Here is a 16,159-nt window from a genome sequence, read left to right on the forward strand (position 1 = left end):
AGCTTTAACAATTAGCCGATTAGTTGACTGAAAGAAAAGTAGTTGTCAGTTATTTTGATAAGCAATTAAATAATTTCAGTAATTTTTAAGCAAAGATGTCTGATATTTGTCGGTTCTAGATTCTTAAATGTAAGGATTTGTGGAGTTTTTTTTTGTCTTTTAGGATATTAAGCAAAAAATCATGGGTTTTGGACTGTTGGCTGGGCAAAAATGCAATTTGAAGACATCGCTTTGAGATTTAGAAAATTGTAATGAACATTTTTCATAATTTTTTTTAATTTTGCAGTGTGGTGGTGGTTTAGGGTTGCAAATATTGTGCATTTTCCTTAACTGAAAATGCTAACAATCAATTAATCAATGAATCATAAATAATTAAAAAGACACCCCCCCCCCCTCCTTTAAGTTTCCTTATCAAACAAAAACCTTTGCCAGACAAAACCATGTCAAACCAAGTGTAATTACTGCCATTTCTAGACTCTCAATTATTTATTGATTAATGCATTTTTAATCAGTTAATTTTTTAAGGAAAATAAATTTAAATTCTCTGATCCCAGCTTCTTTAAAATGAATGTTTTCTGGTTTCTTTTGTCCTTTATGACAGTAAACTGAAAAACATGGGGTCACGGACAAAGCAAGGCATTTGAGGATGTTACCTTGGGCTTTGGGAAACACTGACCAACATTTTTCACCAGTTTCTAACATTTTATCAACCAAACAACTAATTGACAATGAAAATAATCATTAGTTGCAACCCCCATTTGATCCCCCAACTGCTTGATAGCAGTCATGTTATTTATCGTCACTGTAAATTTTTAAACTCATTATATTCATATGGTGGTGTATAATGTATACTATGACAGTTTTCCTAAAATTAGATTTATTAAAAAACAGCAATATATCACCTAGCTTACAGTATCAAAATATACTGAAACATAACCCCTCTAAGTGTCACATCACCAGATTCTTGCCAAAACAGCTCTAGTAGCCACATGTGCATGCAAACACGCAGACTGCCGGCCCACATGTCTTACAGATCTGGATAAATTGTATTGTTCCGTACTGTTAAGCTCTCGGCGCCTGAGGACATCACTGCATGCAACATATTTCAGTTATCATCATCTTTCAACTTTCTCCCTCCTCCTCCTCCTCTCTTCATCTCTCACTCTGTTTCTCTCCCTCCACAGCAGCCTCCTCCTCGGGAGATGAGTGTTGTTTTTGCTGGCTCCCCTACACACACTCCTCACTTCCTCCTCTGTTCAACCCTGCTCTCCCCTCTATTCTCTCCTTCTCTGTGTGATGTACTTTGCTGGGTTGTGGTTGCCTAATTAGCACTCCAAGTGCTCTGCATGGGCCCTGACTCCCAAGCGGCTCCACCACACACTCTGACAGACACACACACAGACAACAACACACACACAACATGTACACAGCACCCTCTTGACTTTCCATAACAGGGTCTGGTTGCTGAGAGTTGCCCTGTTGTAATCTGGTAATTGGTATAATTGGTATGTGTTCCTGTTTGTGCATGTGTTGTCTGAAATTTGTGGATGTTGTACGGTCTGATGAGTGAACCTCTTTCTTCTAGGCAAGCAGGAGACAAACTGCCGTCGCCATGGCCACACATCTCAGTGAGTGGCCACAAAGATGAGGTTTCTTTTGGCCACAGAGCAGAGACCACGTGGTGTCCTTCTTTCTTTCAAGTATTTCACTAGTTAATTATAGAGGATAGAAACTTATCCAAAAGTTTCACTTAGAGCTGCAACAACTAATCAATTAGTTGTTATCTATTAAATTAATCAACTATTTTACAATAATTGATTAATCGGTGTGAGTAATATTTTAATTTAAAAAAGTACAAAAATCATTTTCTGGCATTTTATAGACCAAACAACTAATTCACTAATCAATAAAGTAACAGATTAATCAAGAATGAAAATAATCATTAATTGCAGCCCTAGTTTACAGATCAACAAGATTTTTGATTATCAAATTAGTTTGTTCTTGATGGCTATTGTACTTCTGAAAATTAAAGTTTTAGAGTAGAATTCCAATCGATTTTTAGCATTGATGCTGTTTGGTTGTTTGCTGGGCTTGTGGAATGTGTCCAACCTTCAAAAAAAAATAAGTCCCACAATGAATGGGCTCTGTCTGTGCTGATAAATGAATGACCCATTCTTTCAAAAGCACAAATCCACATGACTCCAGTCTGTACAGGAAATAAAAGATAGTTAAAAGATAGATGAAAGATGCAGAAGCACCATAGCTTCCACATGACCATGGCTTAAAGGGAAAATTCTGCACTTTTTCTGTGGATGCCCAATCAGCGATGGTGGCAAATGTAGTCAATTAAATCAATAACTATTTCTGAGTGTATAATGTGAGCAGACAACAACACCACATTGTTGAGTTGCTGATTTCCAACTTTAGTGGGCATTCACGTGAATTTTCCCAGCTGGGAATTCATTTATGGATTATTGTGACATCACATGAATGCAGGATTAAAACAATAAATTTTGCTGCAGAACAGCTCAGCTGTCTTGGTCAATATAGCACACAATGACTACATTTACCCACAACATTGACTGGAGATGGACACAAAAAGTTTTCCTTTAAGGCAGAGTTGAAACAATAAATTCATAACCGACAAAAAAAAAAAATTAAGATAATTAGCAAATATTTTCATAATTGATCAATGATCCAGCCATTCATTAAGCAAAAGTATGAAAGAATGCAATGATTTTTCAAGTTCCAGTAGGATTCCCTCTTTCTCTTTAGCATATTTCAGAGTAAGCTGAATAATTTTTGACAAAAGACTTGACTTTTTTTCCTTTTTTCATTTCACATACCAAACAATTAATCAAAAAATAATCAAGAGGAATTGAACTCCCAGTGAACAACAAAAGAAGCCATTTCCAAAATGCATGAGTCATACAAAAGCTTTTCTGTGTATTTATTTCATACGACTGAGCTACTGAGTCATGGCCATTTTGAGTCACTTACAGTACAAAGGGGAAACACATATGGTTGATGTGAAACTGAGATAAGAAACAATATATATGACAATGTGAACTGAGATATTAACAGACATTTTCAAAAACGAACAGTGCCCAAAACAGATACCCTTTAGTAATGCAAATACCAGCCAGATAAAACAAGCCTAGCTGGCAACTAGGTCCTCTGTGAGAGCACGTTTAACACAGCAACTGTGGCCTCCACCAACACAGGCATGCAGTTCTGTCCATGAGCTGATTAAAACACTTGGCCACAAAATCCACTTCACTTCTTCAGGCATATAACTGACCTTGCTCTCATACACAAGAAGGCATGCTAACAAACAGACGCACACAATATGACAGTCAGCTGATATAGCAGATATCTCAGAGACAGAGAGACAGAGGAAGAGGCGAACAGACAGACATGTTGAGCAGAGATAGAAGCAGACACAGATAGACTGAAAAAGAGAGATGATGATGTGATAGTAATAGAAAAGGCCTTTGTTGAAGAGTAGCCTTTAGCACAATGCTGGGTTATCCTGTGAGAGTGTGACTGGAGAAAGCACAGAGACAAGACATAGACACACAGTCGATGATATGTGCAGAGGAACACACCAAAAAAATACTGAATAAAAGAGGCCCTGTTTGGTGAGGGCAATAGTCAAGTATGGTCAGTATTGAATGTGTGTACGATCCACTTATCTACTGCTCTCATGTTGCTTGTGTTGTGTTTGTTTGGCCAATCCTTATCAGGCCCCCGGGTACGACAACGACAGCAGCAAACATCAGCTACACAAACACACACTTAATCGTAAGACATCTAGAATGTGGTTTGGTCTAGTGAACATAGCAACTTTTTTATGTGAATGAAAATCACATATTTCCTTCCAGTTCCCCTCAAAGAATTTAATCCGAGCTGAAGATTGAGAATATAAACAAAATTTACATTGTGAAAAAGGTTGCTGGTAGTTACTCCGCTGCTGAGCTCGGAGCTGCTGTCTAAATGAAGTCACACTGAATATGGTAGCAGCATGTGTCCAACAGAGTTCAGAGAATGGGTCTCGAAGCATGGGATTCACAACCACAGAGAAAGACAGAGCAGCGTGACTGGGCCTAACTCAGCTGGTTTGCATTGTGATTCACTTAAATGGCACACAAGCACAATGCTCTTAAAGTTTGGCAAATAAAAGCACAGAAAAACGCTGATAGTAACAAACTTGCAACAACGATACAACCAAGCTGAGGTTAAAGGGATAGTTCACTTTATTTAAAGTGAGGCTGTATGAGGTACTTTTCCATCATCAGTGTATCAGCTACATTAGATGACAGTCGCATTACCTTTTTAAGCGACTTAAGTACGTTTTGTTGACCCTGCCCACAGCAGTACATTGCTACACCAGTACTCCTGCTGCTTCTCCAAACTGGACTGACCGCTGTCTACGTATAAGTACCTCATACAACCCCACTTCAGGTAATCCAAACTATCCCTTTAAGTAGGGTAAAACGATTGGTAAACTTAAGAAAAATCAACACGAGCTCTTCCATTTGTGTATCCAGTGACAGGATTAGTGTCAGGTCCATTATCCTGATCGTGAAGAGCAATGGGGCAAATCAGGCAATTAGGCTCATGTTAACATCTGCTTGCCACACCCATACACACCCACAGATGAAGATATGGGAGTGAACAAGAAACAGACATGTACTGTATATCTACAATATATTCACAAAAATTCCCACATTCTATTAAGTATACAGACCGGGTATCTGTTTTTCTAACCATCTCTAAGTGAGATCTACACAAAGTATAAGATAAGGACTTGTTACAAGACAGAGTCTGTATGCAAAGTGGGACAACCTTCATTACACAAAGGCTTGAGTCTGCGAATTGAGGCCAAGATTCTCGTTTAAACTATACTCTCAAAAGCAACATCTCTTTGTCAACAACAGCAGGTGTATGGGAACTAACTGCTGTAACTGTACAAGTTTTGATGCTGCTTTTATTGGGGACCGGCCATTATTTACATTACCCACAGGCTTCTCCAGCTTGTATGACAGATCCGGTAATGTTTGATTTGATCTCTAACAAGTTTAATTGCATGAACAATTAATTGTCCAGCCATAAATTTGTGAGCCAAATTTCGGTGTGTGTATGTGTACCAGCTGTGTGACAAGCAAATGAGCACCACGCCCTGAACATCTTTGAAAGCCTGTATCAACCCCTCCTCACACAAACACACATTCACACACTATACCTGGTGGTGAAAAATTAAGTACTGTTTAACGGTAATACTGTGTGACACACGGACATGTGTGTCTACAGAGCAGGTTAGGCTTGCTCTCACACACGGAGAGTAAACACACACACACACACACACAACTTGATAAGCAGCTTTATCAGTCAAATATGGAGGAAGAAGCATGAGAACAAAAGTCATGAACCACAGCAAGTTTTTGGTTTCACCAGCCATTTACCTCACAAATTCTTATATACAATTTAAAAAATTTCCAACCGACCACCTTCAGATCAACAGCCAGTAATTGTCGATATATGCCCCTGGAGTTTTAGCTGGGAGATGCGTGCGAGCGGTGAGTACACTATACTTCATTTGTACTCTATATCCAGTAACCAAAATAAACTTGTAAAATGTGAAGAAAGAAAATATACTACAACGTTTTTGTTGAAAAGTAAAAAAACACCATCATAACTTTTAAATTCAAGCTTCTCTCTTTTAATGCACTAAGACTAGCTTAACTGACCCTTCCTAAGTCCCACCCCTTTTTGTTCTGCGCTCCAATAGCAGTTGAACAAACTTGGTGCCTGTAAAAGCGTCTTATAGGGCCAAATCTTAAGCTAGTTAATGTTAGCAAAACACTGTCTAACTAGCCTGCTAATGATATATGTGAATAAGCTAGTTAGTTATCTAATGCTAACATTAGCTAGCTTGCTGTTACAGGTCCCCCAGCAACACCTTTCATGGCATATACCATATTCAAATATAAAAAACAGGTAAGGACAAAGGTCACTGAGGTACCAAACTTGCTCAACTGTCACAGAGAAAAAAGGGGCAGGACTAAGGAAGGGTCATTTGCCTTATTAACTCCTTGTAAAACACACTGCATTCAAACTCAACAGAAACAAAATTATGCAAAAACTCACCCAAACAGTCTTGGTTAGATTTTCCACTTTTTCAACAATCCCCAACTCTGATTTGGTCAAAATAAACCCTTAATTTACTGAGTCAGATGTGAAAATAATCTGTCTACACTGTTTTCCTCTCACTCCTTTCCTCAGAGGCAGACCATTAAATTATCAAAATAAAAAGACAAAAATTGCCCCAAAAAACAACTGGCAATGGACTCAGCCAATTGCTAAACCCCACTGTGAGTCAACTATGTACTGTCTATCTATCTTTCTCTGTGTCTTTCCATCTGTCTGTCTGTCTGTCTGTCTGTCTTCTCTTCAGATAAATACTTTACGACCTGTTTGTTCAGCTGTCTTCACTGGTCATCACATTTACAGCTCACCTTTACCACCCGTCTTTACACCCAGTAGGGGATGCTTAGACACACAGTCACATTTATTCTCTCCACCCCAAAGGGAAAAGCCGTCACACGAGGCACACCGCAACAAAAATCTAACAGACGTCCTATCCGGAGAGCTCCGCCTTGGGAGACAGTAGAAGAGAGATCAAGAAGAAAGCAGGCAGAGATGAAGAGAAAGGGGTGGCAGAAAAGCTGGAGACATGTTGACCGAGGAAAACCTCTATTTCCTAAACATCCTACAGTGGTTTTTCTTCCATCACACAAGCAAAACCACACAGCAATCCTGCCCTGCACACAAAGAGAGCGGTGTGTGTGCACCCACATTTTCATACCACCTCAGGACATTGTTGTAATGCTAGTCAAATCCAAGCCTCACCCAGTCAAACACATCCCATTCTCTCTAATAGGGAACTATGTAAACCCATGCAAAGGCCTCTCTACAGTCTATGCTATTCAAAGCTATCAATGGGGGCTGTTGATAAGGAAATGCAAAGTGGGTCACCTTTAACTCCAGGCTCCTTGTGTAAACAGTATGGGGAGCTGCTTGGGACTCTCCTAATCACTCTCTAAACAGAGCCAGGTGCTGTTGCCACAGACAAACTGTCACCAACACTCTGCTCAACACAGCTGCTGTCTAGCCCCCAGACACTCACAGCACTGCAGGCTACCGCAGCATGACAAACAGCACAATGACACCTGAAAACATGCCAACCAAAGCATGGGCGCTATCACAGCGTAAGGGTTCGACAACTTGGAAATGGCAGATCACAAGTGAGGAATTCTGTTCCTTGGAGCAAGATTTGCATAAGTAATAGTACACTCTTATCATGTGCTGAACCATCAGACACATGTAAGTTTGTGACAAGGGAGGTTAAATCCAGCTAGAGTTAGAACTCACAGTTTTTAGTACTTCTGCCAAGGTTATGTTTGCTCCCATCACTTAGTTTGTCTCCCTGTAAATAGTGCCTGACAAATCTTCATTTCTCATGAAATATGACGGACACATTAAGAACACTTCTTTGCATTTCAGATCCAGATGTGAGCTTTCTGCCACTGGACGCTATGAAGTTTTTTTTGCAATTACTGTACACTGACACTCAGTGACTAATGCAGATCAAGAAGTAGATGTCTGGCAGATGGGGGAACAAACTGAACCATACAGAGAAGTTGGGTTATGGTTCACAATAAACACACAATTTACTTTTTCTTGCTGTGCTTTACTGTATTACATATGATTATACACACACACTGTGCACAGTATAGCAGGCAGACAGGCCAAAATTCAAATATATTAATGCCCAAAACAAAAGCTATACTTCTAGTTTTTCATTCAACATAATATGAATGATTCTGATCTATGGCATAGATGTTAACTAAGACTAAACAAAATTCCATAAGAAAAAACATTTATTTACCTTGCAGAGCATGGGAGTTGCTGGTCTACTGCTGCCTCAATCTGTTAGTTTGTTTGTGTTATTTTGGGACTTTGGTGAATCCCAAATACCTATTTAAAATGACTGATTTTGTGCATGGAGTTTGGTTGGTTTGGAGAACGGCTTCCATAAGGGCCATCTGAGAGCAAAGTAAATCAGTCAAAATACTGATATTGACCTCTTTAGGCTTACCTTTCTTTAAGTTAATAAAATACCTTTCATTTTAGACACCTTCTACAGCAGTGCATTGCTCGGTTTCCTTGCTTGTCTCTGCTTCTCCTAACTGGGCGCATGCAGACCAGCATCTAGTGTTATTTACACACAAACTATCGACAAGTACCTCATACAACCCCACATCAAAAAATCCTGACTATCCTTTTAAATCTGCTCGACAACTGACTCAGAAATAACAAAGGTTGGACCAACAACAGCGCCATCAAAATTACACAATTATGGCAAAAACAACAAACTCCATCACACTACCTCCGACCTAAAATTTACTCAGTAAAAAGATGATGGAAATGCTGCCTTTTCTGATGGGGTTCTTCTTGGTTCATATGAACTAAATTGTCAGACGTGCAATCAGCAAATGGTACATAAATACTTAAGTATCCAGACTGCATCCACAGCCCACGCATGAATGCATGAACAAAGCTTTACACATGCTGAGCACACTTTGATGAATTTTTCTGACTTCTGTACAGTTTAAGGTTTAGTTAACATTAATGCCACAAGTCAAAGTCACTTGTTGCTCCCATATCGTGTTGCAAGGACTCATCCCAATCTAACATCTGGACATGCTAACTGTTCTGCTCCATGGACTGTTATCAGTCATTATAAGAACACATTTGGTTAATCCTGCTGTGGGAAAGCTTGAAATTATGAAGGCACTGGCTTTTGTTGCATGAGAAGTCCTAGTCAATGAAAATAAAACCTCCAATAGTGATAGAATGAATTTGAATGTGATATCACCATTTAAAACACGCAAATTGTGAACCCAATTAAAAACCAGAAGGTCTCTGTAATTAAACCTAAGATTAGAAACTGCTTTCACTCTCCAACTGACTGACAGGTTTTGTAAGATGAAAAACACTAACACAGGACATCAACTATTCCCTTACTCTTGTTAAGCTGTGAAAAACAATGTGTTCATCAGTACAATATTATATAACATGATAACCCTAACAGACTTTATACTGAATGGCAGCAAAAAGAGATTAATCAGCCTCATATGAATGGGTCAGATCTTGGGCGTGTTCATATGGGGGGTTTCCTGTATGGTAAGATGTTAAAACTAGAGAATTCTCTCATTTTCTTCAAGTGTTAACAGATAAAAAAAATAGTGTCCCCTCATTAATTCTTCAGGTTCTTGGTCTTATGTGAGAAACCAGGCTGTAATTCATGCAAATAAAAGTAGGAAAAAACTGATTGTAGTCTGCTATTATTCCAAATTATGCCAAAAATTACAACACACCGTTACAGTTAAATGGCAGACAGATGTCTATGTAATGAATGACCTATCTAAAGCACCAGTCAGAAGCTCTTGCAGTTATGGCTAACCTTATCAGTAGCAGCTAAAACACATAACAAGGCTCCTTGTGGCTGCAGATAAACTCAACCCGCAGCACAGTGCTCAGTAAAGCCTGTTGCTTCACGGCTCTGTTTGTAGAGCGTGTTTTAAACCCAAGAGGTGTATGTGTGTGTGTGTGTGTGTCTATGTGTGTGTGTGTTCCCCACAGAAGCAGCTGTTGTACGCGCCTGTAGTTCAAGAGAACTGAAGAAGCATGTGGGAAGTGATTCAACACGGTCCACCTGCCCCACACACACACACACACACACACACACACACGCGCGCACACACACAGGCACAGAGCCTTCACCCCAGAGCACCAAATGGTCAACATGTGTCACTATCGCAGCCACTAATACATCTGTATAGAGAAATGTTGCTTTCAAAGACAGGCTCTCCTGTCGCCCTGACCAGACACTCTAGAGTCATTTAAAAAGGAGCCAGCATGACTGGAGACTCCGACTTACCAACCAAGTAAAGCCAATAATACAATTTTACATAAAACGACCTACAGCGAGCGTAAATAGCTTACGCACAGACCCTCTGGGCTGTGCGCTTTACATAATAATCACAACAGCGCACCGGTAACAATGTTACAAGAAGTTAATTTAAGGGGGGGGGGGGGGGGGGGTCGCCCGCTATTCCTTTCAGCCCTTTAGGCTAATCTGCTTTTTAAAAAAGATAGGATTGTCTGAAAAATCCTTAACAAAACGGCATGTAAACACAGCATGACAAAAGAAAGCTCAAATCTGCACCTGAACGCACCGCAGAGTAGCTCTTTCTTTCTGTTTCTGTTGCACCGACTCTATCTCTTGTCTTTCTTGTTTCTTTTAAAAGCACACGCACAAGCACGCATGCATGACCACACACACACACACGCACACACACATACACACACGGACTCGACACCGACATTCGTCCAAAAAAAAAAAAAACGTTTCCTCGATATCGTAATGACTTCCTCAACAAAACCCTCCGTCCGCCGTGTGCTCTCGTTCGTTACACCAACAACCTAAACATAAAACTACACATTTTCACACTACCACTCACCGCAAATAAGTATGGGCTAATCCAGTGTTTGTAAATGTAGTAAATTTGTCCCTCCGTTTAGCGTTGAAAGCGCGGATCCATCCCTCCTCCGTCGAAAAGACTTTTGTTATCACGCAGGAAGAAGCTCCGCCGCCGAGCGAGCGAGGCCACAGAGCGCCGGGGAGAGGAGGAGAGAGGCAGGCAGGCAGGCAGGCGGCCGGCTGCTGGGAGCCGGGAGGTGGGGCTTCCTCTCCGGACGGACACACACACACACACACACACACACACACACACACACACACACACACACACACACAAACAGACAAGCCTAGAGGGGGCGGGGGGTTAGAAGCACCTGCTCCCCCCGTCACGCCTCCAGTCCACAGGGCTGACCCCGCATTGTCCCCCCAATAGGATAAAGAATGTCCCGTCCGTCCCCGACCAGGATACAGAGAATCACTTCCTGATTAGTAAAAATGAACACAAATCTAAAAATGACTCAATATCACACCATACAACTGCTTCATTTAAAATTACAGTTTTAATTTCAAGTTCAATATGATAAATAAATAAAAGGAGAGTAAATAAATATTGATATATTCTGACTTAATATATTGTATTTATGTTTTTACAGGCAACATACCTATTATTTGGTGTTTGTTTCATTATTTTTAATATTTTGTGTTGCTTTCTTTTAACATGGATTGCATATTTGACTTAATATTTGATAATGAATAAATTGATTAATATGCACATTTTCTGTAGATTTGTGATGCTACCACACAAAAATATAAGGCCAACTATGAAAGCTTTTTATTATCTTCCTGCGGCCCCTCCATAAAGAAACAATTCTTCTGAATTCCTTCTGTCTTTGTCCTCAGTGGTGTGTTTTAGGGTGCAGCTAATGATTATTTTCATTGTTTATTATTCTGCTGATTATCTTCTCAATTTATCAATTGGTTGCTTTGTCAATAAAATGTGAAAAAAAATATGCAAAAATATGAAAAATGTCCATCAATGTCTTCCAAAGCCCAAGATGACATCCTCAAATGTTTTGTTTTGTCCGCAACCCAAAGCTATTCAGTTTACTGTCATAGAAAAAAACTAGAATAAGAGAATTTGAAAGGGAAAAAATACTCTGACTGATTAATTGATTATCAAAACTGTGGGCAATTAATTCAGTAGTTGACAACTAGAAGATTAATTGTTGCAGCTCTTGTTTGCTTACACTAACCAATACCTGTCCAATAATACATCCAAATCAACAGTACACCTACTATTCCTGAAGTAGACCAGTTATGATAACAGTAATGATATTATCTCAAAGAAATATTTTAAATCTGGAAGCTTTAATTAACAGATATTAAGAACTAAGACCCCTGCTAGTTACTAATATTCCATGACCACACAGTGTACAGTAAAGAAACAGTAATTCCACCAAGTGTCCACAAGGGGACAGCCACTCACCAAAAGCACATGCAGAGAAGCCTCAGCTGACAACCTCTAGCCCTGTTGGGCTTATCAATGGTTTTACTGTGGATTAGATACCAGCGACTGCACAGGCTGTGAAATCAAAGCCACACTTGTAAGCAGTAAAGACAGGGTGTTCTCCAAAAGCCAAGGATGAAAATAAGGATTAAGCAGGTGATGACTGCATGGGGAGGAAGTAGTGGGATGAAGAACCTTTTTCACATTGTGCTGTAAACTGCTAATTGCTGTGATGCACTGGATCAAATACAGGGCTAATTATGTATTGTGTGTCTCCTGCCACAGCCCACTTCTCTGTGCTAACAGAAGGCAGAGCAGAGGAAAGAAACACTACCCAACACACACACACAGCGGCGTTCCCCTTCAGGTAGCATGACCCTGCATCTTGCACGTGAGTGAACATGTGTGTGTATGCATTTGTGCAGTGCCTGTCTTGTCTTTCATCCAAGTGATAGTGTATCCCTCACCTCCGCCTGACCTGCTAGAGACCGAGCGAAAGGGAGCAGGTCGACAACGTATCCTGACTAACGATGCAGCTCTGAGACCTCAGCCTTTGATCTGCCTGCTGTCTGTACACATGCTACCCCCAGGACAGCTCTCTGCACACCAAGGGGGCCCCCTTCTGTTCCATTAGTCAAATAATCAGTCATTTGGGTATTAAAATGTCTTAGTTGACACACATTTTTTTAGTCAATTAGTCATTTTTTATGGTCTTTTTATCACTAATCACTAATGAGCTATTAGACTATTAGTAATTTCTGGTGATTAGTCATTGCTATTTAGGGATAAGTCATTACTAGAAAACGATAGGCACATCTGTGGCATCACAATGATATTCACAAACAAGCACCAGATCCCTCAACATGACTGCATTCATCTGTAGAGGGTGAGAAATACTGGAAAATAATTACCTCTCAATTAAATCAACTAATGACTTTGTCAAAAAAAAAAAAAAAAAAAGAAATGCTGTGACTATTAGTTACCTTAGGACTGGCAATATGTAATATTATATCAATACTGGGATAGATATCAGCTTCGATTTTGGATATGGTTATATTGTGAATTGTCTTTAACTTAACATAAATATACATTTTTTTAAATTTAAGTTAATTAAACTTAAAATGTGTCGTATTTATGCTCAGTTCTTCAAACTTGAGATCTTTTGACTTAAATTGATGAGCCGAATGTATATACTGTACAGAGTACAATCAACTTATTAGATTAATTTTCTAAAGAAATATGATCTGCATATTAAGCGTGTTAATCTCCTGAGACCCCTCTTTTTTATAGTTTAAAGAAAACGCATATAACATCTATTATATATATATATGAGTTTAATATGAGTATATGTTTTTGGTTCAACTTGCTTGAACCAAAACTCAGTTTACATTTACAGTGTATACAACCTTAAAATCAGTGGATTTTGAAATGCGTTGAAGAGAAAACAGTTAATTACTCGCTAACATTGGATCCCATTCTGAAAAGCTGAATCAGAACAACAAAAGCATGGGTAAGTGCCCTGATTACCATCAACTATTTTGCCACCTCGTCCAGCCCTGAGACATACACACAAGGTCAATATTATGTACAGTACAAGTAAACATACTCCAAAAGACATGATAGTGTAACACATTCACCTAGAAACAGTGTGTCACCTCCCAGCAAATAACAACAAAGATTCGACTTGTATCACACGATGCAACTGACATATGACCTAAAGAAACTGAAAACAACTTTTAAGTACTCCACAAACTGGTTAAATATTTATGTTTTCATTTACAGCTTCTGGCATGCATACACACTCTCAGAAATGCACATTTGCACTGTGAATCTCCCACAATGAGCCTTTACCTAATTACTGTTCCTGCTGTCAACCACAGGTGCCCTACTGTACAGCTATAGAGGGCTGCAGGGTATTCCATTTCTCCTCCTTCTCAAATCCTCCTTTACCTCCTCCACCTTCTTTCTTTGACACTAAACGCCCCCCTTCCCATTCCCATCATCCCTCATTGATTTGACTACTTGCTATTTCACATCCCCAATCCTAACATTGCAGCCTCCTCCTCCTTATCTCTGCAGCCTTTACTTCCCTATGCACCACCTCTTCCTCTCTCTCCAGCCCCCCCGTCTCTCTCTCTCTATCTCTCTCTCTCAGCAGCGGACCTGGCCTTAGGCATCGTTAGCTTAATTTAATAAAGGGGCTTAAGCTTTTGAGAGGCTTTTGAAGGATCTGACTGCTGTTACATTCATTACAATCTATCAGCCACTAGAGACACAGCCTTGTTGCATGGCTGAGAACGGGAGCGAGAGTGTGTGTGTGTATGTGAGTGTGTATGTTGGGGAAGTTGTAATAAAAATGGTTTTAATTACTCGAGCTATGATGGAATCGCACACCTTGTGAACTCACAAGTCTTTCTCGTTCTACCCAGTAAAACGCTGTGTTGTGTTGTGATGGTTGCACAGTGGGTGATTGTGTTTATCATGTGCAGGCTTGGGATGTACCAGATATCGTGAAATGTGATTACATCATTAGGACACCAAAGGCAAGGTAATTGTATTCCATTACAGTTACAGATAAAATGAGTGGTCACTGGGTGGAAAATTTCAACGTTATTTTGTATTTATATCAGTAAAGAGAAACAACATCACAGTCCAGTGACTGACAGTGACAGTAGCTACACAGACCAACCACTGTTAGCTACACAGAACTGCCAGTAACGTTAGCTAAACAGACCATCTGCTAATGTTAGCTACATAGAACTGCTGCATTAGCTACACATACCAGTGACTAACCACTGATGTTATCAACACAGACCAATCACTAGTTTTAATTACACAGACCAACTGCTAATGTTAGCTACACAGACCAACCGCGTACTTTAGCTACACAGAAATCTAGTTGGTTAGACAAACAATAAACATGAGCATAAAAAATTCTATTAGGCTAAACAATTTCGCCATATTTGGTAATGAGGTAATCCAGAAGTAATAGAAAGTAATCAAGTTAGAGTAATTTAATATTGTGATACGTGGATTGAGTTTAAATGTAATCCTCCAAACCCTGATCATGTGTGTATCTTGTACATGCCTGTATGCACATTAGAGGTGAAGGGGGTTGTGGTGGGTGGATGAAATGGTCAGCACAGTGAAAGTATGCACGCTTTCTTCCCCCTCGGCATTTAAAAGAATGGCTCATTCACCTCTTTTTTTGAACTCTCTTGTTCCTCTCAAAGGAAAACAACAGAAACTACCCCCAGCCTCCTGCCTCGCCTCTATTATGTGGACGACAAGTGGCAGTGCTTTTAGCCTTCGCCATAGGGAGACACGCTCAGAGAGGATGGGTTAGAAAAGACTTCAGCCCCCCTTGTGGCCATCCTGCCTGGGCTGTCTTTTGCTCTGAGCCTGCACTATCCATATACTGTTCTGGACTTTACCTCCTACCTCAATCACCCAAAGCAAGCACAAAAAACAGAAAAAAACCCCAACAGGCTTTGTGTATGTCTGTGCACATTTATATGTGTGTGTGTGTGTGTGTGTGTGCCGATATTAAATAAAGGCAACAGGGATCATTAACATGCCGATCAGATGCCACAAGGAAGACAGAAGAGAGGCTACGGAAAGTGACAGGTTAGGCGAGAGACAGACAGAGGAATGGATAGAAAGACAAAGTAAGAAAAGGGAGAAATGAACAAGGACGAGTGATGTCCTGCACTGTTATTTACCTGCTGTCATTGTGACTACACAGCTGTGTGTTGTCAGTATACAAGCAGAAAGAATGCAGAGAGCTTGATTTATTATTTTCATTATTTATTAATTGGACACTTATCATCTTGATTAATTGTTTGTTAATTGTTTGCTCTATAAAATGACTTTAACAAATAGCAAAATGGCTGCATTATTTGTCAACAAATTAATTAAGTGACTAGTCGAATCACTTCTAAATGCGATCTAGTAGAAAAGTAAGATTTAAGATTTAATCATTCTGTAACCCTAACTTTAAACAATTGTTATTAAAAAAAAGGAAATGTATATCTTTATAAAGATCCAGTGGTAGTAAGAATTTTAAAAAAATTAGCGGTTTATTAAGCACAAATGTACAGCCT

General features: G+C 39.7%; 1 protein-coding gene across 3 annotated transcripts in view; it reads right to left on the reverse strand.

Moving 5' to 3' along the window:
• Positions 1-16,159, reverse strand: part of gse1b (Gse1 coiled-coil protein b) — a 170,117-nt gene that overhangs the window by 49,503 nt on the left and 104,455 nt on the right. The window contains exon 1 of one of the 3 annotated variants that reach the window (XM_084718250.1): positions 10,590-10,825. The exons of the other annotated variants lie outside the window; for them this stretch is intronic. The gene's annotated coding sequence lies outside the window, so the exon portion shown is untranslated. Of the gene's footprint in view, positions 1-10,589; positions 10,826-16,159 lie in introns of those variants that run through there. 3 annotated transcript variants of the gene reach the window in all.

This window comes from Lutjanus erythropterus, chromosome 1, assembly GCF_056507025.1.
Source record: "Lutjanus erythropterus isolate fLutEry1 chromosome 1, fLutEry1.hap2, whole genome shotgun sequence".
Taxonomy (NCBI): domain Eukaryota; kingdom Metazoa; phylum Chordata; class Actinopteri; order Lutjaniformes; family Lutjanidae; genus Lutjanus; species Lutjanus erythropterus.